The sequence below is a fragment of the Oncorhynchus masou genome, chromosome 8 (assembly GCF_036934945.1).
Source record: "Oncorhynchus masou masou isolate Uvic2021 chromosome 8, UVic_Omas_1.1, whole genome shotgun sequence".
Taxonomy (NCBI): Eukaryota; Metazoa; Chordata; class Actinopteri; order Salmoniformes; family Salmonidae; genus Oncorhynchus; species Oncorhynchus masou.
This window is the reverse complement of record NC_088219.1, coordinates 44,560,505-44,585,289: the sequence shown is the minus strand read 5'-3', so window position 1 is coordinate 44,585,289 and position 24,785 is coordinate 44,560,505. Positions and strand designations below refer to the sequence as shown.

Sequence of the window (24,785 nt, the reverse complement as noted above, 5' to 3'; positions counted from 1 at the left end):
CAATCGGAATCCACGCTCCAAGATTGTTTTGATCATGCGGACTGGGATATGTTCTGGGTAGAAAAGACAATAATATCAATGTATACACTGATTCAGTGAGTGAGTTTATAAGGACGTGTATAGAAGATGTTGTAACCACTGTGACTATTAAAACCTCCCCTAACCAGAAACCGTGGATAGATGGCGGCATTCACGCAAAACTGAAACCACGAACCACTGCATTTAACCATGGAAAGGTGACTGGGAATATGGCCGAATATTAACAGTGTAGTTATTTCCTCCACCAAGGCAATCTAACAAGCAAAATGTCAGTATAGAGACAAAGTGGAGTCGCAATTCAACGGCTCAGACATGAGGTGTATGTGGCTGGGTCTACAGACAATCACGGACTACAAAAGGAAAAGCAGCCGCGTCATGGATACCGACGTCTTTCTTTCAGACAAACTAAACACCTTCTTTGCCTGCTTTGAGGATAATACACAGACGTGGCCTGCTACCAAGAACCGTAGGCTTGATTACCAACAACGACGACACAGCCTACAGGGAGGAGGTGAGGGCTCTCGTAGTGTGGTGTCAGGAAAACAACCACTCACTCTCACGCGTGAGATTTATTATATTTATTACCAGTATACTCCTAAGCATTACGAAACTTGTATTCGATCAAATAAGCCACTTGTAGAAAATAGGCCATAATAAATGTTATTAACCAGCAAATTCGATAGTCTCTCATTGACCTCTATACAAAAACTCCTTGCTTGGTGAGCACCACCTGCTAGAGCCCAGTTAAGGGCCCAGTTACATAGGGTTTTGACCAGAGCGGCACATCAGCTTGACAATGTTTCACTCCAACGCAGGGTTCTCGCCGCTCACCTTCCAACAAACCTCCGCACATTTCTCTGCGTGCCCTCCTTTAAAATGAATGAGGGCGGAACTTCTGCTGAATTCGTTGTTGGTGAAAACCTACTGTTAAGTACATTGAAAGTCAATATATAAACAAGGTGTGGTTTTTTACCCTCGCAGGTATGCGGTAAATTGTGTCTCACTTGTGGGTGTGCCATATAGCAGAATGTTCGATTGTGCTTCAAGAATGAATTATAGCAATGTTAAACTATGGATGAATAGTTTAATCCATTCTCCATTTCATGAATTTAATTCACAGGTAAATAGTAATATGCTCTAAACCTTTCTGTGACAAACAAACTGTGCTGCCCTGTTTCCAAATGTCCACATGGCTGGTAGAACCTATTCAAGTACTGTAAGTAAATACATTTAAAATCTATTATTAGCTAACTAGCTAAAGTGCAGGCTAACTCAAATGTGCTGCTAACGTAGCTAGCTACCCATCTAGCCAACTTTACATACTGCATGGCTATCTAGCTAAGTTAATTAAATATCACCAGCTACCAAACTTCATATTAGCTAGCTATCTTGATGTATTTATGATTGTAAAAAACTAACTCAAAATGCATTTGTAGGTAGCTAGCGAACAGTCATGGAGGAGGGTGAAAGGATAGCAGCCCCAACTCTCAAAGTGAGAGAGTAGGCTATTCTGGATTGGGCAGGTACTTCTGTGTAGTTCCAGTCCCTAGAAGTGATGACAGAGATCATAGTAACATAATATTCAGTGCTGTCTAATTTGTGTATAATTAGGTATTTTTCGTGTGATGTTGTCTGTCCTTAGATACTGAGAGCTGTGAAAGCCTGTCTACAGATGAAGAGGTACCAATGAAGAGCAGTGGTTCGCACATCTGGTCCTGGAGACTCAAAGTCGTGCACATTTTTGTTTTTGCCTCAGCACTACACAGCTCACTCAAATGATCAACTCATCATCAACCTTCAAGTGGTATTTATGTATTCATTTGTGATGCTATCCTTGATATGATCCTGCTGTTGTCACATGCAAATGCATCTATATATCCAATGTTCTAATGATTAGTTATAAGATAAATAATACATTAGTAATTCACAATGAGCTGGTGATGTAAAAGTCTAATAATGACATTTTTCATATTCCTGCAGATACCTTGCAGGAGATTGGAGATTCCTTCAAAACGATTGCCTACAGTTACAAGGTTGGGTGACCAGGGCCATCTGGGACTGCCTCCTCGAGGAATTCAGGCATGTGAAGGCTACCTGTGTCCTCCATAACTTCATGAAGATGGACATGAGGACCAGGAGGTGATCTGTAGCTCGCCGCCGTGCGTCATTTACATTTACATTTACATTTAAGTCATTTGGCAGACGCTCTTATCCAGAGCGACTTACAAATTGGTGAATTCGCCTTATGACATCTAGTGGAACAGCCACTTTACAATAGTGCATCTAAATCATTTAAGGGGGGTGAGAGAAGGATTACTTTATCCTATCCTAGGTATTCCTTAAAGAGGTGGGGTTTCAGGTGTCTCCGGAAGGTGGTGATTGACTCCGCTGTCCTGGCGTCGTGAGGGAGTTTGTTCCACCATTGGGGGGCCAGAGCAGCGAACAGTTTTGACTGGGCTGAGCGGAAACTGTACTTCCTCAGTGGTAGGGAGGCGAGCAGGCCAGAGGTGGATGAACGCAGTGCCCTTGTTTGGGTGTAGGGCCTGATCAGAGCCTGGAGGTACTGCGGTGCCGTTCCCCTCACAGCTCCGTAGGCAAGCACCATGGTCTTGTAGCGGATGCGAGCTTCAACTGGAAGCCAGTGGAGAGAGCGGAGGAGCGGGGTGACGTGGGAGGACTTGGGAAGGTTGAACACCAGACGGGCTGCGGCCTTCTGGATGAGTTGTAGGGGTTTAATGGCACAGGCAGGGAGCCCAGCCAACAGCGAGTTGCAGTAATCCAGACGGGAGATGACAAGTGCCTGGATTAGGACCTGCGCCGCTTCCTGTGTGAGGCAGGGTCGTACTCTGCGGATGTTGTAGAGCATGAACCTACAGGAACGGGCCACCGCCTTGATGTTAGTTGAGAACGTCATAGGAGAGATCTGCTGCTCTGCAGGATGTTTCAAACGTACAAAATTCAAACGTACAAAATTACATTCTTTACACCCACTGTTTCACTAGACAACAGCCTAGTTTACTAGTTCTCAGAAGTCCATAAAACAACACGGATTACATCCGACGAGCGTCATACTCATGTCACCATTCCCATAAAGATAGCTATCTTACTAGTGGTGGCTATCGAATCGTACTACACCAGCTTCGACGCTCGTCGGATGTGTCAGGGCTTGCAAACTATTACAGACTACAAAGGGAAGCACAGCCGAGAGCTGCCCAGTGACACGAGCCTACCAGACGAGCTAAATAACTTCTATGCTCTCTTGGAGGCAAGTAACACTTAAACATGCATGAGAGCATCAGCTGTTCTGGACGACAGTGTGATCAGGCTCACCGCAGCCGATGTGAGTAAGACCTTTAAACAGGTCAACATTCACAAGGCCGGATTACGTGTACTCCGAGCTTGATTACGTGTACTCCGAGCTTGCGCTGACCAACTGGCAAGTGTCTTCACTGACATTTTCAACTGTCCCTGTCTGAGCCTGTAAAACCAACATTTTTCAAGTAGACAACCATAGTCCCTGTACTACTGACCCGTAGCACTCACATCTGTAGCCATGACATGCTTTGAAAGGCTGGTCATGGCTCACATCAACACCATTATCCCAGAAACCCTAGACACACTCCAATTTGCATACCGCCCCAACAGATCCACAGATGATGCAATCTCTATTACACTCAACTCTGCCCTTTCCCTCCCGGACAAAAGGAACACCTACGTGAGAATGCAATTAATTGACTACAGCTCAGTGTTCAGTCCTCAAAGCTAATCACTAAGCTAAGGACCCTGGGAATAAACACCTCCCTCTGCAACTGGATCCTGGACTTCCTGATGGGCCGCCCCCAGATGGTAAGGGTAGGTAACAACACATCCGCCACACTGATCCTCAACACTGGGGCCCCTCAGGAGTGCGTGCTCAGTCCCTTTCTGTACTCCCTGTTCACTCATGACTGCATGGCCAGGCACGACTCCAACACCATCATCAAGATTGCTGATGACACAACAATGTTAGGTCTGATCACCGACAGCGACGAGACAGCATATAGGGAGGAGGTCAGACACCTGGCATGTGTGTGCGCCATTTTATATAGATAGACCTGTGCCATTTCGTCATGGAGCAATACACATGCATCTTTCTATAAACTAGGGTACAAGTGAGTATTTCCTATGCTGGACAGCTTGTTACAGTTGTTGATAAGTCATTGATAATAATCTGCCAATTAGCTTCATGTCAATACCTTAAGATATAAGGGGGAACATAGATCTATTCCATAAAATTCACAAGTTGATTTAAAACCTATGTCTAACTTTCTCATGGTTGGTGTCTTGACGGATTTGTCCAAAATCGTGTGACTTTTCTGTCCTTGCTTTTATGGTAAAGCAAGTTGTCGTTATATCATATATTTACCATTAATCAGTTAAATTAGACATTGAACATGAATCCTGGATCTAGCTATCAGACTTTTTCTATTTTTTTTTTATTTTTTATACTGAACAAAAATATAAACGCAACATGTAATGTGATGGTTTCATGAGCTGAAATAAAGATCCCAGAAATGTTCCATATGCACTTATTTCTCTCAAATTTTGTGCACAGATTTGTTTACATCCCTGTTAGTTAGCATTTCTCCTTTACCAAGTTAATCCATCCAACTGACAGGGGTGGCATATCAAGAAGCTGATTGAACAGTATGATTTTTAACCAGTTGGATTTAGGGGCGCTATTTTAATTTCTGGATGAAAAACGTTCCCATTTTAAACAAGATATTTTGTCACAAAAAGATGCTTGACTATGCATATAATTAACAGCTTTGGAAAGAAGACACTCTGACGTTTCCAAAACTGCAAAGATATTTTCTGTGAGTGCCACAGAACTGATGTTACAAGCGAAACCCAGATAAAAATCCAACCAGGAAGTGCCGCATTTTTTGAAACTGCCTCATGCCAATGACTCCTTATATGGCTGTGAATGAGCTACGAATGAGCTTCTGTTTTCCACGTTTTCCCCAAGGTGTCTACAGCATTGTGATGTCTTTTTAGGCAATTCCCTTGAAGAATGGCTGTAAGGAACCATATATGGCATGTGGTCACATGGTGTCTCCCGCAGAAAACCTTGCATAAAATACTGAGGTAGCTATTTTTCCCATCACTTCTTATGAGAAACCAACTGCCTCGACGGATATATTATCGAATATATTTGTTAAAAACACCTTGAGATTGGATCCTAAACAACGTTTGCCATGTTTCTGTCAATATTATGTAGCTAATTTTGAAAAAGTTTTGTCGTTATAGTTGTAGCATTTTTCGGTTGATTTCTCAGCCAATCATGGTGAAGAAACAGGAGCTTTTTCGCCTACAAATATAATCTTTTTGGAAAAAAAGGAACATTTGCTATCTAACAGGGAGTCTCCTGAGTGAAAGCATCCGAAGTTCTTCAAAGGTAAATGATTTAATTTGGTTGCTTTTCTTATTTTTGCGAAAATGTTGCCTGCTGCCAGCAGAGCCTAGCATAGCATTATGCCATGATAAACTTACACAAATGCTTGTCTAGCGTTGGCTGTAACGCATATTTTGAAAATCTGAGATGATAGTGTTGTTAACAAAAGGCTAAGCTTGTGTTTGAATATATGTATTTCATTTCATTTGTGATTTTCATGAATAGGAAAAGTTTCTAGGGGTATTTATGTCCATTGCGTTATGCTAATGCATTTGAGGCTATGATTACGCTCCCGGATACGGGTTTGTGTACCTTGTGCTGGGGAAAATAAAAGGCCATTCTAAAACGTGCAGTTTTGTGACACAACACAATGTCACAGCTGTTTTGAGGAGCTGGCATGTTGACTGCAGGAATGTCTACCAGAGCTGTGCTCACGTGTAACCACGCCAGACCTCCACACCCGGCTTCTTCACCTGCGGGATCATCTGAGACCAGCCACTCAGAAAGCTCTCGTTAACACCGGTGTGAGTGTTGACGAGGACAAAGCTGCAGATCACTTTGTCATGCTGATTGAGTTTGAATAACAGACTGGAAGCTTTGTTCTTCCTCTGTCAACCATGGTTATCTGCAAGGTAACACGTGCCATCATCATTGCTTTGCACAAAAGGGCTTCACAGGCAAAGATATTGCTGCCAGTAAGATTGCACCTTAATCAACCGTTTATCAGATCATCAAGCACTTCAAGGAGAGTGGTTCAATTGTTGTAAAGAAAGCTTCAGGGCGTCCAAGAAAGTCCAGCAAGCGCCAGGACCGTCTCTAACGTTGATTCAGCTGTGGGATCGGGCACCACCTTAATCAACCGTTGATCCCAGGGTCAGTACAGAGCTTGCTCAGGAATGGCAGCAGGCAGGTGTGAGTGCATCTGCATGCACAGTGAGGCGAAGACTTTGGAGGATGGCCTGGTGTCAAGAAAGGCAGCAAAGAAGCCACTTCTCTCCAGGAAAAACATCATGGACAGACTGATATTCTGCAAAAGGTACATGAATTGGACTGCTGAGGACTGGGGTAAAGTCATTTTCTCTGATGAATCGCCTTTCCGATTTGTTTGGGGCTCCCAGAAAAAAGCTTGTCCGGAGAAGACAAGGTGAGTGCTACCATCAGTCCTGTGTCATGCCAACAGTAAAACTTCCTGAGACCCTTCATGTGTGGGGTTGCTTCTCAGCCAAGGAGTGGGCTCACTCACAATTTTGTCTAAAAACACAGCCATGAATAAAGAATGGTACCAACATATCCTCAGAGAGCAACTTCTTCCAAACATCCAGGAACAGTTTGGTGACGAACAATGCTTTTTCCAGCATGATGGAGCACCTTGCCATCGATATTTTGGGTCCATGGCCAGGAAATTCCCCAGACCTTAATCCCATTGAGAACTTGTGGTCAATCCTCAAGAGGCGGGTGGACAAACACAAACCCACAATTTCTGACAAACTCCAAGCATTGATTATGCAAGAATGGGCTGCCATCAGTCAGGATGTGGCCCAGAAGTTAATTGACAGCGTGCCAGGATGGATTGCAGAGGTCTTGAAAAAGAAGGGTCAACACTATAAATATTGACTCTTTGCATCAACTTTATGTAATTGTCAATAAAAGCCTTTGACTCTTGGGAAATGCTTGTAATTATACTTCAGTATTCCATAGTAACATCTGACAAAAATATCTAAAGACACTGAGGCAGCAGACTTTGTGAAAATTAATATTTGTGTCATTCTCAAAACTTTGGCCACGACTGTACACATTTCCTGGATGCTGAAAATGTTCCAGTTCTTCCATGGCCTGCATATTCACCAGACACGTCACCCATTAAGCATGTTTGAGATGCTCTGGATCAACGTTTAAGACAGTGTGTTCCAGTTCCCACCAAAATATCCAGGTATTGAAGAGGAGTGGGGCAACAGGCCACAATCGACAGCCTGATCAACTCTATGCAAAGGAGACGTCATGCTGCATGAGGCGAATGGTGGTCACACACTGGTTTTCTGATCCATGCCCCTACCTTTTTGCGGGATCTGTGATCAACAGATGCATATCTGTATTACCACTTGTGAAATCCATAGATTAGGACCTGATGAATTTATTTCAACTGACTGTATTCCTTAAACTAACTCAGACAAATCTTAGAAATTGTTACATTTACATGTTTGTTTAGTGTAGATCTCAGAAATGCAGTGTAACTACGTAACATTTCGTGTTACGTGGTGAAAACGGTTTTCATGGGCACACAAATCCACCCAAAATAATTGCAAAATAGAATGTGTCTTTGCAAAATAGAATGTGTCTAACTGAAAGTCAACTTACCTTAAAGCTTACTTAACCTACAGTACCAGTCAAAAGTTTGGACACACCTACTCATTCCAGGGTTTTTCCTTATTTTAACTATTTTCTACAGAGTGTAATAATAGTGAAGACATCAAAACTATGATATAACACATATGGAATCATGTAGTTGTCACGCCCTGGTCTATATTTATTATGTTTATCTTCATTTATTGGGTCAGGCCAGGGTGTGACATGGGTTTATTTGTGGTGTGTTTCGTCTTGGTGTTGTGTGGGGTGTATAGCATAGTCATTGGCTGCCTGAGGCGGTTCTCAATCAGAGTCAGGTGATTATCGTTGTCTCTGATTGGGAACCATATTTAGGTAGCCATATTCTTTGTGTGTTTCGTGGGTGAGTGTCCTTAGTGTCCTTGTTCCTGTCGCTGTGTTAGTTTACATAAGTATAGGCTGTTTCGGATTTCGTTTCGTTCATTACGTTCTTGTTTTTGTAGTATTTGTATTTTGATTCGTGTTTTACGTTTTTTCATTAAACATGGATCGCAATCTACACGCTGCATTTTGGTCCGACTCTCCTTCACCGCATGAAAACCGTTACAGAATCACCCACCACAAACGGACCAAGTAACGTGTCAACAGGCAGGAGCCACAGGAGAAACAGCGTAAAAAGGACTTTTGGACTTGGGAGGAAATCCTCAACGGGAGAGGACCCTGGGCTAAACCAGGGGAGTGTAGCCGCCCCAAGGAGCAACAAAAGGAGGTATCGACATGGGAGGACGAATTGTTTGGAGAAGGACCCTGGGATCAGCCTGGAGAATATCGCCGAACTGGAGGCGGCGAGAGCTGAGAGGCTTTGGTATGAGGAGAAGCAACAGCAGCAGCAGGAGCAACAATATTGGGACTACACTACTTGGGAGGAAATAGACAGGTGGGCGGTCGACCCAGGGAGAGTGCCGGAGCCCGCCTGGGATTCACTGGAGCAGTGCGAAGAAGGTTATAGGACAATGGAGATGGCGAAGCAAGCACGGCGGAGCGGAAGGAAGCCCGAGAGTCAGCCCCAAAAATTTCTTGGGGGGCTCACAGGGAGTATGGCTACGCCAGGTAGGAGACCTGCGCAAACTTCCTGTGCTTACCGGGGGGCTAAAAAGACCGGGCAGGCACCGTGTTATGCTGTGGAGCGCACGGTGTCTCCAGTGCGGGTGCATAGCCCGGTGCGGTATATACCAGCTCCTCGTATTGGCCGGGCTAGAGTGGGCATCGAGCCAGGTAAAGTTGGGCAGGCTCGGTGCTCAAGAGCTCTAGTACGCCTGCACGGTCCGGTCTACCCAGTACCACCTCCACACCCCAGCCCTCCGGTAGCAGCTCCCCGCACCAGGCTTCCTGTGCGTGTCCTCGGCCCAGTACCACCAGTGCCAGCACCACGCATCAGACCTACTGTGCGCCTCGCCTCTCCTGCGCTGCTGGAGTCTCCCGTCTGTTTAGCGCAGCCTGAGCCTTCCTCCTCTCCTGCGCTGCCGGAGCCTCCCGCCTGTTCAGCGCTGTCGGAGCCTTTCTCCTATCCTGCGCTGCTGGAGTCTCCCGCATGTTTAGCGCAGCCCGAGCTGTCAATCTACATGGAGCAGCCAGAGCTGTCAGTCTACATGGAGCAGCCAGAGCTGTCAGTCTTCATGGAACAGCCGGAGCTGCCAGTCTGCATGGAGCTGTCAGTCTGCAAGGAACTGCCAGTCTACAAGGAGCTGTCAGTCTGCAAGGAGCTGTCAGTCTGCATGGAGCTGCCAGTCTGCATGGAGCAGCCAGAGCTGTCAGTCTGCAAGAAGCCGACAGAGCTGTCAGTCTACATGGAGCAGCCAGAGCCGCCAGTCAGCATGGAGCAGCCAGATCCGTCAGTCAGCCAGACTCTTCCAGATCTTCCAGTCAGCCAGACTCTTCCAGATCCCAGATCTGCAGTCAGCCAGACTCTTACCGATCCCAGATCTGCCAGTCAGCCAGACTCTTCCAGATCTGCCAGTCAACCAGACTCTTCCAGATCTGCCAGTCAACCAGACTCTTCCAGATCTGCCAGTCAACCAGACTCTTCCAGATCTGCCAGTCAACCAGACTCTTCCAGATCTGCCAGTCAGCCAGGATCTGCCAGAACTGTCAACCAGCAAGGATCTGCCGGATCCAAATACCTGGCTGAGCTTCCTCTCAGTGCTGGGCTTCCTCTCAGTGCTGGGCTTCCTCTCAGTGCTGGGCTTCCCCTCAGTGCTGGGCTTCCTCTCAGTGCCGGGCTTCCCCTCAGTCCCGAGCTGTCTCTGTCCCGAGTGCTGAGCTTCCCATCTGTCCCGAGCTGCCCCTCTGTCCCGAGCTGCCCCTCTGTCCCGAGCTGCCCCTCAGTCCCCCCTCAGTCCCGAGCTGCCCCTCAGTCCCGAGCTGCCCCTCAGTTCCGAGCTGCCCCTCAGTCCAGTGGGATTCTGGGTGAGGACTACTAGGCCATGGTCGGCGGAGAAGGTGGACTATCCTAGGACGTGAGGAGGGGGACAAAGACATTTATAGAGTGGGTTCCACATCCCGCGCTGGTGCCGGAGCCGCCACCATGAACAGACGCCCACCCGGACCCTTCCTATTGTTTTGATGTGCGTCCGGGAGTCCGCACCTTAGGGGGGGGGGGGGGTTCTGTCACGCCCTGGTCTATATTTATTATGTTTATCTTAATTTATTGGGTCAGGCCAGGGTGTGACATGGGTTTATTTGTGGTGTGTTTCGTCTTGGGGTTGTGTGGGGTGTATAGCATAGTCATTGGCTGCCTGAGGCGGTTCTCAATCAGAGTCAGGTGATTATCGTTGTCTCTGATTGGGAACCATATTTAGGTAGCCATATTCTTTGTGTGTTTCGTGGGTGATTGTCCTTAGTGTCCTTGTTCCTGTCGCTGTGTTAGTTTACATAAGTATAGGCTGTTTCGGATTTCGTTACATTCATTACGTTCTTGTTTTTGTAGTATTTGTATTTTGATTCGTGTTTTACGTTTTTTCATTAAACATGGATCGCAATCTACACGCTGCATTTTGGTCCGACTCTCCTTCACCTACAGAAAACCGTTACAGTAGTACACAAAGTGTTAATCAAATCTAAATATATTTGAGATTCTTCAAAGTAACCAACCTTTGCCTTGATGACAGCTTTGCACACTCTTGGTATTCTCTCAACCAGCATTTCAATTAACAGGTGTGTCTTTGTGGAATTTCTGTCCTTAATGCATTTGAGGCAATCAGTTGTGTTGTGACAAGGTAGAGGTGCTATACAGAAGACTTGGTAAAACACCAAGTCCATTTAATGGCAAGAACAGCTCAAATAAGCAAAGAGAAACGACAGTTCATCATTACTGTAAGACATGAAGGTCAGTCAATCCGCAAAATTTCAAGAACTTTGGAAGTTTCTTCAAGTGCAGTTGCGAACACCATCAAGCGCTATGATGAAACTGGCTCTCATGAGGACCGCCACAGGAAAGGAAGACCCAGAGTTACCTCTGCTGCAGAGGATAAGTTCATTACAGTTACCAGCCTCAGAAATTGCAGCCCAAATAAATGCTTCAGAGTTCAAGTAACAGACACATCTCAACATCAACTGTTCAGAGGAGACTGTGAATTACGCCTTCATGGTCTAATTGCTGCAAGGAGAACACGACTAAAGGACACCAATAATAAGAAGAGACTTTCTTGGGCCAAGAAACATGATCAATGGACATTAGACTGGTGGAAATCTGTCCTTTGGTATGATGAGTCCAAATTTGAGATTTTTGGTTACAACTGCCAGGTGTAAGGGCTATTTGACCAAGAAGGAGAGTGATGGAGTGCTGCATCAAATGTCTTGGCCTAAACAATCACACGACCTCAAACCATTTGAGATGGTCTGGAATGAGTTGAGAACCGCTGAGTGAAGGAAAAGCAGCCAACAAGTGCTCAGCATATGTGGGAACTCCTTCAAGACTGTTGGAAAAGCATTCCCGTTGAAGTTGGTTGAGAGAATGCCATGAGTGTGCAAAGCTGTCATTAACTCAAAGGGAGGCTACTTTGAAGAATTTCAAATATGAAATATATTTTGATTTGTTTGACACTTTTTTTAACTTCATGATTACATGTGTTGTTTTGAAGTCTCCACTATTATTCTACAATGTAGAAAATAGTCAAAAAATAAAAAACTTGAATGAGTAGGTGTGTCCAAACTTTTGACTGGTACTGTAAATAGATACTTTGTTAACGTGGTTCTTCAATTTTGTAACACTTTTGCATCCAACATTTGGTGTGGAGCTGTTTAATTACACTGTGATAATTCCACACATTATCTGATCCAGGAAGGAATTTTCTGAATGACAGTCAAGTGAGAAATAGCTCTTGTGATACCTTTTTTTATTTAATTATTTTAAAATCATGTTTGTATTCATGCTGGTCTTATCAAGGGTATACGTTTGTAATTTGTGTCTGGGTCCTAAAGGGAAGTGTTTGTGTTGTCTTTTATTCCCAGACAAATCGCTGTAGAAACTGCCTAGATGTCATTGGATGACGGTAGGAATGGAATGGTATTTTATTTAGTGGTTTTTACTTTCTGTATTGGACATAACTGTTTTTTATTTTACTAGATTTCATAAAACAGGTGCTGAAAAAAAGGTGTTGTTGAGGATTGTCCAGAATATGTTGTTGTCTCATATGATACAGAACGTCGGTGAAGACCGTTGTGACTGGATCCACATGGGATCTAATGTCCTTGGCGAATTGATGTTGATCATCTGTTTTAGTCTGCTTGATTTACAGCAGGGTCTTGTTAGATTTAACAGAGAAAGCATCAAGGTAATGAGTTCATGTTTTCATATGTTTTTTTGTTCGCTTTCTCATTATCAAAACAGATGTTGAGGTTAATGCTACTTTTATTCATGGCTTTATTATGTGAGCCTGAATTTGCCACAGGCTACAGAGAAATCACCATGCATGCATCCAATTTATTTAGTCAGGCAAGTCTATATTATGCTCATATTTTTAATATAATAATCATTTGAAAATCAGTGCATTGGCAAAGCCTAAAAAAGTAATTTATTCTTAGTGGTAATTGCCTTTTTTTATATTTTATCCTTTGCATATTTTTGGGGAGGGAGGGCTTCTATGTTAAGCCTTACATTTTAGTCATTCGGCAGATGCTCTTATCCAGAGCAACTTACAGGAGCAATTAGGTTGAAGTGACTTGTTCAAGGGCACATCAACAGACTTTTCACCTAGTCGACTCTGGGATTCTGACCAGCAACCTTTTGGTTACTGGCCCAATGCTCTTAACCGCTGCTGCACAATTTTATAACATTGAGGTCCTTGAAAATGTCAATTACATACTTGGAAAAAGTTCCTCCCTGAAAGTACTTAAATTTGACTTGCCAATGTCTGTATCAACCCTGCTTAAGGATGTATAGTCCTAGGCTTATGATGTTGAAAGTGGACTTAGAGGAATATATGCAAATTGGCCCATAAGTACACATTTGGAACTGCATAAAAATATGTTTTATTCCAAACCATTATGAAATGTTGATCGCAATGTGACACATTGGCCCCATTATTTATAGAAAGACCTACATTGAGAATAATCTCTGCACTTTTCAGGTTGGCTTAGAAGGGCCCTTTTGATGACTTGTGCAAACGTGTCTTTGTACTCTTTCTCTCATTGACAGCGTCGAGGCTCCATTTCTCTTGTGGAAACGAGCCTTTGGAAAAGTCCTGAGATGAGTCTCAGCTCTGCTCGTCATAACGTCGCTCATCAGTGACTGCATGACGGCGATCCTCAGGGGAAAATGAAGGAGTGGTTCAGTCGCAGTCTGTTTCACAAGCTATTTGAGGGTCAGGAGATGCAACTTGAGACAGAGGTCGTCCAGGGTCACTGAGACTCCCTCTGGTTTTTAAATTAGGTAGAGTTGCTCATTCATCAAGTGTTTTTCTTGTGGTCTGCCAGAAAGCAAGCACTGTCCCCTGACATGACCGTCTATGAGAACATCCTTCCCTCTCTCCCCCTTCCCACAGCCCACTTGTCTAGATAACAAAAGCATTTAATTGTGTCGCTGGAACATATCAAAACAGATCCGCCTACTCGGGCACTTTTTGCTGACCTTGAAAGATGGAGGCTCTTAAGCGCCGTTGCCATGTTTTCAACAGTCAACGGTCTCTGACCATATCTCTTGTTTTCATGGCATCTTTGTTTCGTTGCTAATTGTGTTTGTAACTAAGCTCTCTAGATGGTTTACGGTTGAGATAATAAAGTAAAGTACATAAACAAGATCCTAACATCATTTAGTATCTATCTAATGGTGGAAAAGTTAGTTTAGGAATAAGACACCCTTGACTTGTGAAAAATGGAGGCCTAAATAACTTAATTATTTGAAGGAAGAAAGAGCGACGCAAACTGTGGGTGAATGCACCGTGATGCCTTTTCACCTTGTATAGCCTATGATGCTATCATGCTAGTGAGGATGATTGAATGATAGAGAACACAGGTTGTTGGAAACAGCATTAGTGTAGTGATGTTGGCTTTGTTAGGGCTTGGATGGAATGCACCAGGGTGGGATAATACACAGCATTTGTTTACCCCTGAGGTCTACTACTGTTCTGTTTGTTGGAATCCTCCTCACCAGGTCCAAAACAAATGTTACTCTATCATTTTCCCTGCTATGCAGTCAACAGTTGTGATGCAATTGTCTCCAAAAGGCCCATCCAATTCTAGAAATCACATCTTTTTTTTCTTCTTTTTTTTTGAAAGCTTGAAAACACATAAGTCAGCATGTCTGGCTCAAAGCATTGCTCTTTTCCTGTGGTTTTAGCAGAGGATCCATTGTGTGGCCTCGCTAGTGAACATCTCTCCTTTTTTCTGGTGCAGATGTGATCTGTTGAACAGTGCATGTTGTGTATGCTGCTCTCTGAATGCAAGTGTTGATGGACATTTAGTCCAGAAAATACCCTATAGAGCGAAAGATGACTGAATCTTTCACTGTGCAACCAATTTTGCAGGACAATAGAATTGACCATTGTTGAATTTGAATTCTATTCCCATTAGCTGAGGTCATGCCGTCAGCTAATCTTCCTGGGGTCTAACACAGAACTAAAAATACTTTACTAAGAATGTGTAGGATACCAACCTGGTCCCATTCTGTATGTGCGGAGCCACCTCTTCTATCGTTGTCATGCCAAACACATGTTGACATAACAAATGAATGAACATGGAAAGCAGTTGGCTAAAGTAAAAACAGCCTGGACCACTGGACTAGTAGAATGACGAGAGAGAGAGAGACACAGAATTCCCATGTGATAAACATCAATTCATCATACATTCCAAATGGTGGCCACCGGTGTACAATGACGCTTATTGGGTCCATCTTTTGTTAGCAAAGACCAGCTGAAGACGAGTAGAAGCTAAATTAGGGGTAGATGTTACCACCTGGTATTCACGATAAGTGTCTTTAAATGTCTCCAAGAATGATGGGGAGACAAACAAATGATTTTACTATTTTTCGTAGGTTGTAGTGTGATCTAATACCTTCTCTTCTCCCCCTTCTCCCTCTGTGAAGCTTTGACGACCGCGACCTGGCGGTGATCCAAGATAATGCGTCTCAGGCCGAGGTGTTGGTTCCCATTCGTCTGGACATGGAGACGGGCAGAAGCTCCGAGATGCCTTCACCTGGAACATTAATGGTACGGCTCCACTATCCATTCCCCTTGGCTGGAAGACTGCTTTGGAGTTACAAACTCTAGTTTGGGATGTTATTCTGAAAATGACTTATAAGGTTATAGAATCGCTGCCCAGCAACAGCCGCACTTTGAGCCACATCTCAATAGTCTAAAGTGGCTTCCTTCCTATCCTAGTCTCATCTGCTTCATCTGCACTGATCTGAAAATACACTGGTTAGATGGAAGCAAAGTGATGGATGCCTACTAAGGAAAAATCCTTCTCTCATGAGCCTTGTTCTTTCACATCAGGGTGATTATAGGAAAGAACATGAGGATAGGAAGCCACTCAAACTATTGACATTCACCCCTGTTCATTCTCTCTTTGCCTCCACTCACCAACCTATCCTGTCCCTCCAGAGAAGCTGATGACCCCGGAGATGTTTGCTGAGATCCTGTGTGAAGACCCGGACCTGAACCCTCTGGCCTTTGTCCCGGCCATCGCCTCAGCTATCCGCCAGCAGATAGAGTCCTACCCCACAGCCATCATCCTGGATGAACAGACCGACCAGAGGGTCATCATCAAGGTGGGCACATACACAGTCACACACAATCAATTCACTGCTGCAATGGGAGCACAGGCTGCAAAGGGCTGCATCTCAGTAATAACATGAAGGGGTTGTCATAACATCAGTCCTATACAGTATTTCTTAAACGTGTGTGTCTCAGCTGAACATCCACGTGGGGAACATCTCCCTGGTGGACCAGTTTGAGTGGGACATGTCGGAGAGGGATAACTCTCCGGAGACGTTTGCCCTGATGCTGTGCTCCGAGCTGGGCCTGGGAGGAGAGTTTGTTACTACCATTGCCTACAGCATCCGCGGGCCAGCTCAGCTGGCACCAGAGGACGTACGCCTTCAGGTACCACATATGCTCAAAACATGCATATAAATGCAATATATGCATCTGCACAAACATAGACACAAACGCACACACACCAAACAAAAACAACACTGAATACACATGTATGGACACACAGAGCACACCTAATGACACTGATGGATCTAGACAGAACCTTCCCAGTTCACAAACATGCTCGGTCAGACATTTTAACATCCTATGCATTGCCCAGTGTAATGACAAAATGGAGAGTTGGAGAGTTAGAAATTCCCGCACGCATATTTTGCAACTCTTTGATCGGAAGGTCTTTGTCTCGACACATTTTTCAGCCTAAATGCAGCATTCCCCATACTGTTTTGTAGAATAGATATTTGAAATACTCAAGATGTAAGGCTGCCAGTATCATGGATACTTGCTAGAATAAGGCCAGAACACATTTAGTTCCCCCAGTGTGATGTATTTTAATATGCCTCTTGACTTATTCCACATTTTGTTGTTACAGCCTGAATTCAAAATAGATTCAATATATTTTTTCTCACTCATCTACACATGATATCCCATAATGACAAAGTGAAGACATGTTTTTAGAAATACATCCACAGGTACACCTCCAATTGACTCAAATTATGTCAATTAGCCTATCTAAAGCTTTGACATCCTTTTCTGGAATTTCCAAGCTCTTTAAAGGCACAGTCAACTTAGTGAATGTAAACTTCTGACCCACTGGAATTGTGATACAGTGAATTATAAGTGAAATAATCTCTGTAAACAATTGTTGGAAAAATGACTTGTGTCATGCACAAAGTAGATGTCCTAACCGACTTGCCAAAACTATAGTTTGTTAACAAGAAATGTGTGGAGTGGTTGAAAAACTAGTTTTAATGACTCCAGCCTAAGTGTATGTAAACCTCCGACTTCAACTGTATGTGTTCTGTAAGATGAACTATATCTCACAGTGACATAAACATGAGGTCAGGTTGAGGCATTTGCATGTGTTGTGTGGTGTCTTAAGAGTGTGTGGGGAGGGGTTTAAAAGTTGGCTGCCTGCCTATGACTCCCAAGTTGGGGTCTGTTAAGGATTTTAATTTCAAACACACAGACAGCCTGCATCTTGTTTACACCACAGAGTGTACACACACACACACACACACACACACTTTTGCCTTCATCCATTATTCACAAGCACGGGTACCATGTGTTTTTCCACCAAAACATCCATTCATTTACATTTACATTTACATTTACATTCCAGCCAACTAAACACTAAAACGGTCCATTTAGCGTCTAATGGCGGTCGTTTTACATATTGAAATGTCTTAGTTGTACAGATTTTCTCCCAGACAGACATACAGTGGTTCCTCCTTTAAAAGTTGCGAGCTTTACACAGCGGGCCTTAGAGGTACCCAGCGTCACAGCTTCATTGCTCCAGACCACCACAAGGGGGAGTTAGAGCACTCATTATGCATTTGGGACCCAAGGTTTTTATATGACTAATCATATTGAGTGGTTCCAATGATGAATTTGACGCGAGCCACCCGTCCCTGGTGACTTTCTTCAGCAAAGATGGCTGACAAAACATTACAGGGGAAACAAATATCAATAGTTATATCATCATAACGAGTCAAGCAAAAAAATTACAATTGAGAGGAATATGTTAGTTAATGTAGAGTCAAACGATTGTGCATATTTTTTTGTCATGAAGTTAATTTACGAAAATCACTATTTAGCAAGTTTTCTTTTTCAATCATCCAATACCAGTTTTTTTTACATAATAAAAAACAGTACATCCTGCCAGCACGCCCACAAGCATCCTGAATGACGCGTGGAAGAGAGCGAGGAACGAGGTGGTAGTAACAATCCAGGCTATTTGCTCTGAGACCGGCATAATAATGTAATGAAACAAGCAGGGAGCAGATTTCGAACCCTCAACATTCTAGCCTAAAGTCCAGCACGCTATCAACTGTGCACAAATGTATTAATTGGGGTTGGGGCCGATTGTGGCTAAAAACACTATCAATTGAAGTTAGAAGCAAAAGCCTACAGCTATTCTAGCACCGTTTCGTGCTGCTCTGAGACCAGCATGGTGACTCTGAGACAAGCCTACTCCTTCCTCCCCGTCGGGGGATTGAACCCCGGTCTCCCGTCCGCACACATTCTTTAGCTAAATAGCCCAGTACTGTGCTGCCGACTGTCGCGTTATACAGCGCCATATTTTCCTTTCCATTCTAACAGAAACTCGGAGGGTTTTAAAATTTTATGGAATAGAAACACCATAATATTAATCAATTAATTAAGCAAGTACCAGTCAAAGGCTTGGACACACCTACTCATTCCAGGATTTTCTTTATTTTTACTATTTTTTACATTGTAGAATAATAGTGATGACATCACAACTATGAAATATCACCGGTCCCCCGCGTGCCCTGCATTCTGTAGTACAGACATCACCTGCTTTCCCTTATGTAAGGAATTAGGCACTTTCCCATGTTTACTACAGTATGTATTGTAGACTGCACAATAGCCTAATAAACAAATAAGCACATTTAGTTAATAAAATAATGATTCAAAAATACTCTTTCAAAATGCAGATGTTGATTTTTAGTTATGGATCCATAATGAATTACTATGGGAATAAATATCACTCATTTACAGAAATATTGGAAAAAAGTTGTCTAATGAAGGCAAAACATTTAGAATCCTCCAATCCTGTAGCCTACTTCCAACCATCATGTTGAACAATCGCCATATTTTACATTCCATCCACGGAAACCCTGAGGATTTTGTTTTTTTGTTTTTCTCTGAATAGAAACACCATAATATTAATCAAATTAATTAATCAACATTTCTTAAAATAAATCCCATATACTATCTTATTACAAAAAGGTTTAAAATTCTCTGTTAATGCCAACACGGAATACTATCAAATGCTTCTCAAATATGCCCTCTGGTGGTCAAACTAGAAATAACTTGCAGTACCAAAAATGGCTGACAATTTAAATGACATGCCACTGAATGCTGCGGCAGCACGCCAGATGTGCCGCAGTATGACGCAACTTTTAAAGGAGGAACCACTGTAAAGTACAGCCTGTTTGTTTGTGTGTTGTTCCTCCCACTCTGCCCTGCATGGTTTCTCATCGCATTAGCTTGGCTCTGTTAATTTGGGATGTTTTGTTCACATGGGCTGTTCCATTGTGTGTCACCTGCTTATCAAACAGTGGTGGTCGATTCCATTTCACCAATGGACATTTCATGAAATGAACTGAAATAGCAAATGGAGAAATTAGTAATCGATTGCCAACCCTAATGCCAATACTTTTGAGTCATTTCAAGTCATTGATTGTGTGTAAATGAGGACTGGAGAGTTTTTCTATCATGCCTTTTTGTTTTGCATTGCAAATTAATGATCTTTTCTACTCTCTTCCCCCACTTGTCTGTCTTTTTATAGGGCTGATTTCAGGTCAATATCCTTTTGAATTACTTGAACTGCTACCCCTCTCCCCCAAAGCTAAACCCTCAACACCCACATTCTCTTGACATGATCTGCCTTGGGAAGCTGAGTACATTTACACTTTATCTCTCATCTCATGTTGACTTGACTTTGCAGGGCTTGTCCACCCCAAGGAAACCATCTTTACTTGTATTATGAATAAAAAAGCCTATGAAGTTGTATGATATTCTGTTTCTGCCAAGTCAGGGAAAACTATGTAGTTCTCACTGTTGGTTGGTCTACAAACTGCACTACACACAGTTTGAAGTTGTATTGGTGGTATGTACAGGGTACACATGGAATACACCGTCCAACGAAATGCTTACTTGCAGGTTATTTCTCGACAATGCAACAGCAAGAAGAAATAATAAACGAATACAAACATGAAGTAAATGGCTCAGTAGAACACAGAAAACTGTGTGGCTTATTGTTGTAACTATGTAGAGAGAGGAACAGAAATCCAGATGTTATGAGACAAAACGGTCCCACTGGTGCCTTTATCTATTCTCCCAGTTCTTCATTTGTCAAACTGAAAAGGTGTTAGTTTAGAATCCCTTATACCATGGGGATAAAAACAAACAGAAATGGAGGCATTTTGACTACAGGTATGTCAAATGCCGTAGTGGGCCGAGCAGGGTTTGATTGATGGATGCTGTATGACTGTTTTCATTGCTTTGGCTGAGTGTGCTAGTGTGTGCATCTGTGCTTTACTTATCAAGATGGCATCTTCGTTAAAAAAACATGATCATCACACAATTTGAATACGAAATTTCCCAAAAACTTTAAAAAAAGTTTGAATAAGTCATGATTTTATCCGTTTGGATCAAGGGTATGTCTATTCCTCATCAAAATGGCACTAGCACAAGAGTGACAAGGTCATGTTGTTTTTCTCCTCCAAGATGCCTCTTATTTCCTCTCCCACTTCTTCAACACACCATGACTGCAGCATGTCCCATCCTGGGCGCTCTCTTCCTAGTTTTGCCGTCTCATTTCCTGTCGCTCTGTCATTTTCTGCAGTGAGAACCCCCTGCCAAAGGTGGAGATTGCCATCCGCAACACAGGCAACGCTGACACATGGTGCCCTCTGCTGGAGACCCTGACAGATGCAGAGATGGAGAAGAAGATCAGGGACCAGGACAGGAACACCAGGTAAGAGAGTGACAGCCTGCCATTCAAAACCTAGTTCTTTCTCAATTCATCTTTCCATTTTTCCTCCATCTTCCCTCGAGGAGATGGGATGCGAGGAATCACAAAAAGCCCAATTGAGATAGCCTTACTTTCCAACTAGCGCCCTCGTCTCCTCCTCATCTCTATGTCCACTGTTGGAGAAAAGGAATACCACATTCAAACTGTTTTTGGTATTTTGTTCATTATTCCGCTGTTAATACAATCCCAAATAATTGTGCATGTCATCAGTCAAATTTGAAGATGGAACACGTGTCATCATGACAGTTTTTTGCTCTGGACAGAAAGTACTTTGCTCTGCATTGTTCTCTAACTTCAACACTGCTGACATACATGTTCTCTAACTTCAACACTGCTGACATAGATGTTCTCTAACTTCAACACTGCTGGTAGGGAGGAGCACCAATAAGCTACTACAGAGCCTCTCATCCAGTGGTTCCAAACCTTTTTGAACCGTGGCACACCTTGATGGGATATACAATTATGCCCTGCACACCAAAAATGTCCCTATTCATTTATTTAGTAGTAATGACATCCAGCTGATCTATATTGCATATCATCTATTTTCGGTGACAAATGTTTATTAAATAGGGTTTGTTTTAAGTATTTTCATAGTTCCTTACTCATGAAGGTTCATTTTTGTATACCCCTTTAAGAGTATCCCGCAAATAGGTATTGAGTTTTGAACGGTCTGTGCTAGAGGTACAACCACGGACACAAAGCCACGCTCCGTTTGTTTTTATGGCAAGAGGCTGTGGTATAGCTAAGCCCGGAGCCATATATTAAGAAATAAATTACTCTCGCTAAGCCTAATCAAACTTACAAGTGATAATGGTTATCACAGACTAAGTAAAATAATAAAAATGACTTTGCTCGTGATGCGAGCCCCTCAAATGATACAAATGGAACAGCCTGAGTGCACTGGACTTGGAACAACGATACAAATGTAACAATGTACCATTTAATCTATTATCTGACTGGCACAGGTGCTCCCAAATCAAAATTCCTGAGTGTTCAAACATTTTTATCAAGATTATGAAAGGTTTTGTGGCACACCACTGCTTCTAGTCAGCTAACAGTCAACTCCTATGGGCCTTATCCATTTCTAGCCCCTCTAGTGGTTCAACCGCTACTCATTTCTGATGAGATGAGGCGACGTGGTATATAAAAGGTGCCATGGGTAGAGTGCATTTGTCCGTATGAAATGTAGCCATTGTCGATTGTACGGACTCACCATCTAAGTGAGCTCTACCTGTAATACTGCTTTGATGCATTATTATCTCTCATGATGGACAATGCTGACGGACTTGATCTGTCTGTTAATAGAAACACTCAGACTCAACTCTTGGGAATAATGTAAACTTATGTATTTATGCTGATACTTTTAGTAAATTTTTTAGTTTCCTTTTTTAATAAAATAACATAAACCAGACATTTGAAATTAATATTATATGTTGCTCTACAAATTCCTGTACATGGGGACAAAGATCATAGAGAAATAAGAAATGTCGTCCGAGCAATTGGGTTTGAAGGTCGGCCTTGATATACATCCACAGGTACACCTCCATTTGACTCAAATGATGTCAATTAGCCTATCAGAAGCTTCTAAAGCCATGACATCATTTTCTGGAATTTTCCAAGCTGTTTAAAGGCACAGTCAACTTAGTGTATGTCAATTTCTGACCCACTGGAATTGTGATATAGTGAAATAATCTGTCTGTAAACAATTGTTGGAAAAAATGACTTGTCATGTAGAAAGTATATGTCCTTACAGACTTGCCAATAATTATAGTTTGTTAACAAGAAAGTTGTGGAGTGGTTGAAAATGAGTTTTAATGACTCCAACCTAAGTGTGTGTAAATAGATTTTGCAACGCACGCGACGCGAGCGGTGTGGTCAGCATGTTAGGGCCCACATAAAGCTGTCCCAATAGCAGTCCCAACACTGTTACACCTGGCTATCAGCAGAGCCTTGTCTGGCAGCAAAACAGTTCATTCAGCCATTTAATGCCTTTAAAAAAAACATATTTGACTAACTTGCTTAAATAAATGTGGTTTCTACTGACAATTGACATGTATGTACAAACTATTGCATAAGGGGACGACTAGCGGCTGAGAGGCAATCCGGAATTTCGAGTAAGACATAGGAGAGCGAGCTAGGACGGACGAAGTCAAAATAACGATTTGTTCAACACTTTTGAAATGTACAGCGACAGAATTCAGAACATCAAATCAAATTTGATGTGTCACATGCGCTGAATACAACAAGTTTAAATCTTACAGTGAAATGCTTACTTACAAGCCCTAAACAATGTAGTTTTAAGAAACCCCCCCCCCCCAAAAAGTAACAAATAATTAAAGAGCAGCAGTAAAATAACAATAGCGAGGCTATATACAGGGGTACCGGTATAGAGTCAAATGTGCATGGGCACCGGTTAGTCCTGGTAATTGAGTTAATATGTACATGTATAAAGAGATATTAAAGTGACTATGCATAGATAATAACAACAGAGAGTAGCAGCAGTGTAAAAGACTGGGAGAGGGGAGGGGGCAATGCAAATAGTCTGGGTAGCAATTTGATTAGCTATTCACAAGTCTTATGGCTTGAGGGTAGAGGCTGTTTAGAACCTCTTGGATCTAGACTTGGTGCTCCGTTACCTCTTGCCGTGTGGTAGCAGAGCGAATAGTCTATGACTAGGGTGTCTGGAGTCTTTGACAATTTTTAGGGCCTTCCTCTGACACCAACTGGTATGTAGGTCCTGGATGGCAGGAAGCTTGGCCCCGGTGATGTACTGGGTCGTACGCACTACCCTCTGTTGTGCCTTGCGGTCGGAGGCCGAGTAGTTGCCATACCAGGCAGTGATGCAATCCGTCAGGATGGTCTTGATGGTGCAGCTGTAGAACTGTTTGAGGATCTGAGGACCCATATCTTTTCAGTCTCCTGAAGGGGAATAGGTTTTGTCATGCCCTTATTCACAACTGTCTTGGTGTGCTTGGATCATGTTAGTTTGTTGGTGATGTGGACAGCAAGGAACTTGAATCTCTCAACCTGCTCCACTACAGCCCCGTCGATGAGAATGTGGGAGTGCTCGGTCCTCTTTTCCTGTAGTCTACAATCATCTCCTTTGTCTTGATCACGTTGAGGGAGAGGTTGTTTTCCTTGCACCAGACTGCCAGGTCTCTGACCTCCTAACTATAGGCTGTCTCATCATTGTCGGTGATCAGGCCTACCACTGTTTTGTCATCTGCAAACTTAGTGATGGTGTTGGAGTCGTGCCTGGCTGTACGGTCATGAGTGAACAGGGCCCTGCCACTGCCACATCCGATGAGTGTCGGAGCCGCTGTACAATTCGATCTTAGTCCTGTATTAATGCTTTGCTTGTTTGATGGTTTGTCGGAGGGCATAGCAGGATTTCTTATAAGGTTCCGGGTTGGAGTCCCAATCCTTGAAAGCGGCAGCTCAACCCTTTAGCTCAGTGCGGCTGTTGCCTGTAATCCATGGCTTCTGGTTGGGGTATATACGTACAGTCACTGTGGGAACGACATCATCGATGCACTTATTGATGAAGCCAGTGACTGATGTGGTGGACTCCTCAATGCCATCGGAAGAATCCCGGAACATATTCCAGTCTGTGCTCGCAAAACAGTTCTGTAGTTTAGCATCTTCTTCGTCTGACCACTTTTTTATTGACCAAGTCACTGGTGCTTCCTGCTTTAATTTTGGCTTGTAAGCAGGAATCAGG

The 24,785-nt window shown here is 43.2% G+C and overlaps 1 pseudogene; it reads left to right on the top strand.

Annotated features, from left to right (window-relative positions):
- Window positions 1–1,492: 1,492 nt before the first annotated feature.
- On the top strand, window positions 1,493–21,011 carry LOC135543831 (SWI/SNF-related matrix-associated actin-dependent regulator of chromatin subfamily B member 1-A-like; annotated as a pseudogene).
- The last annotated feature ends 3,774 nt before the right edge of the window (window positions 21,012–24,785 follow it).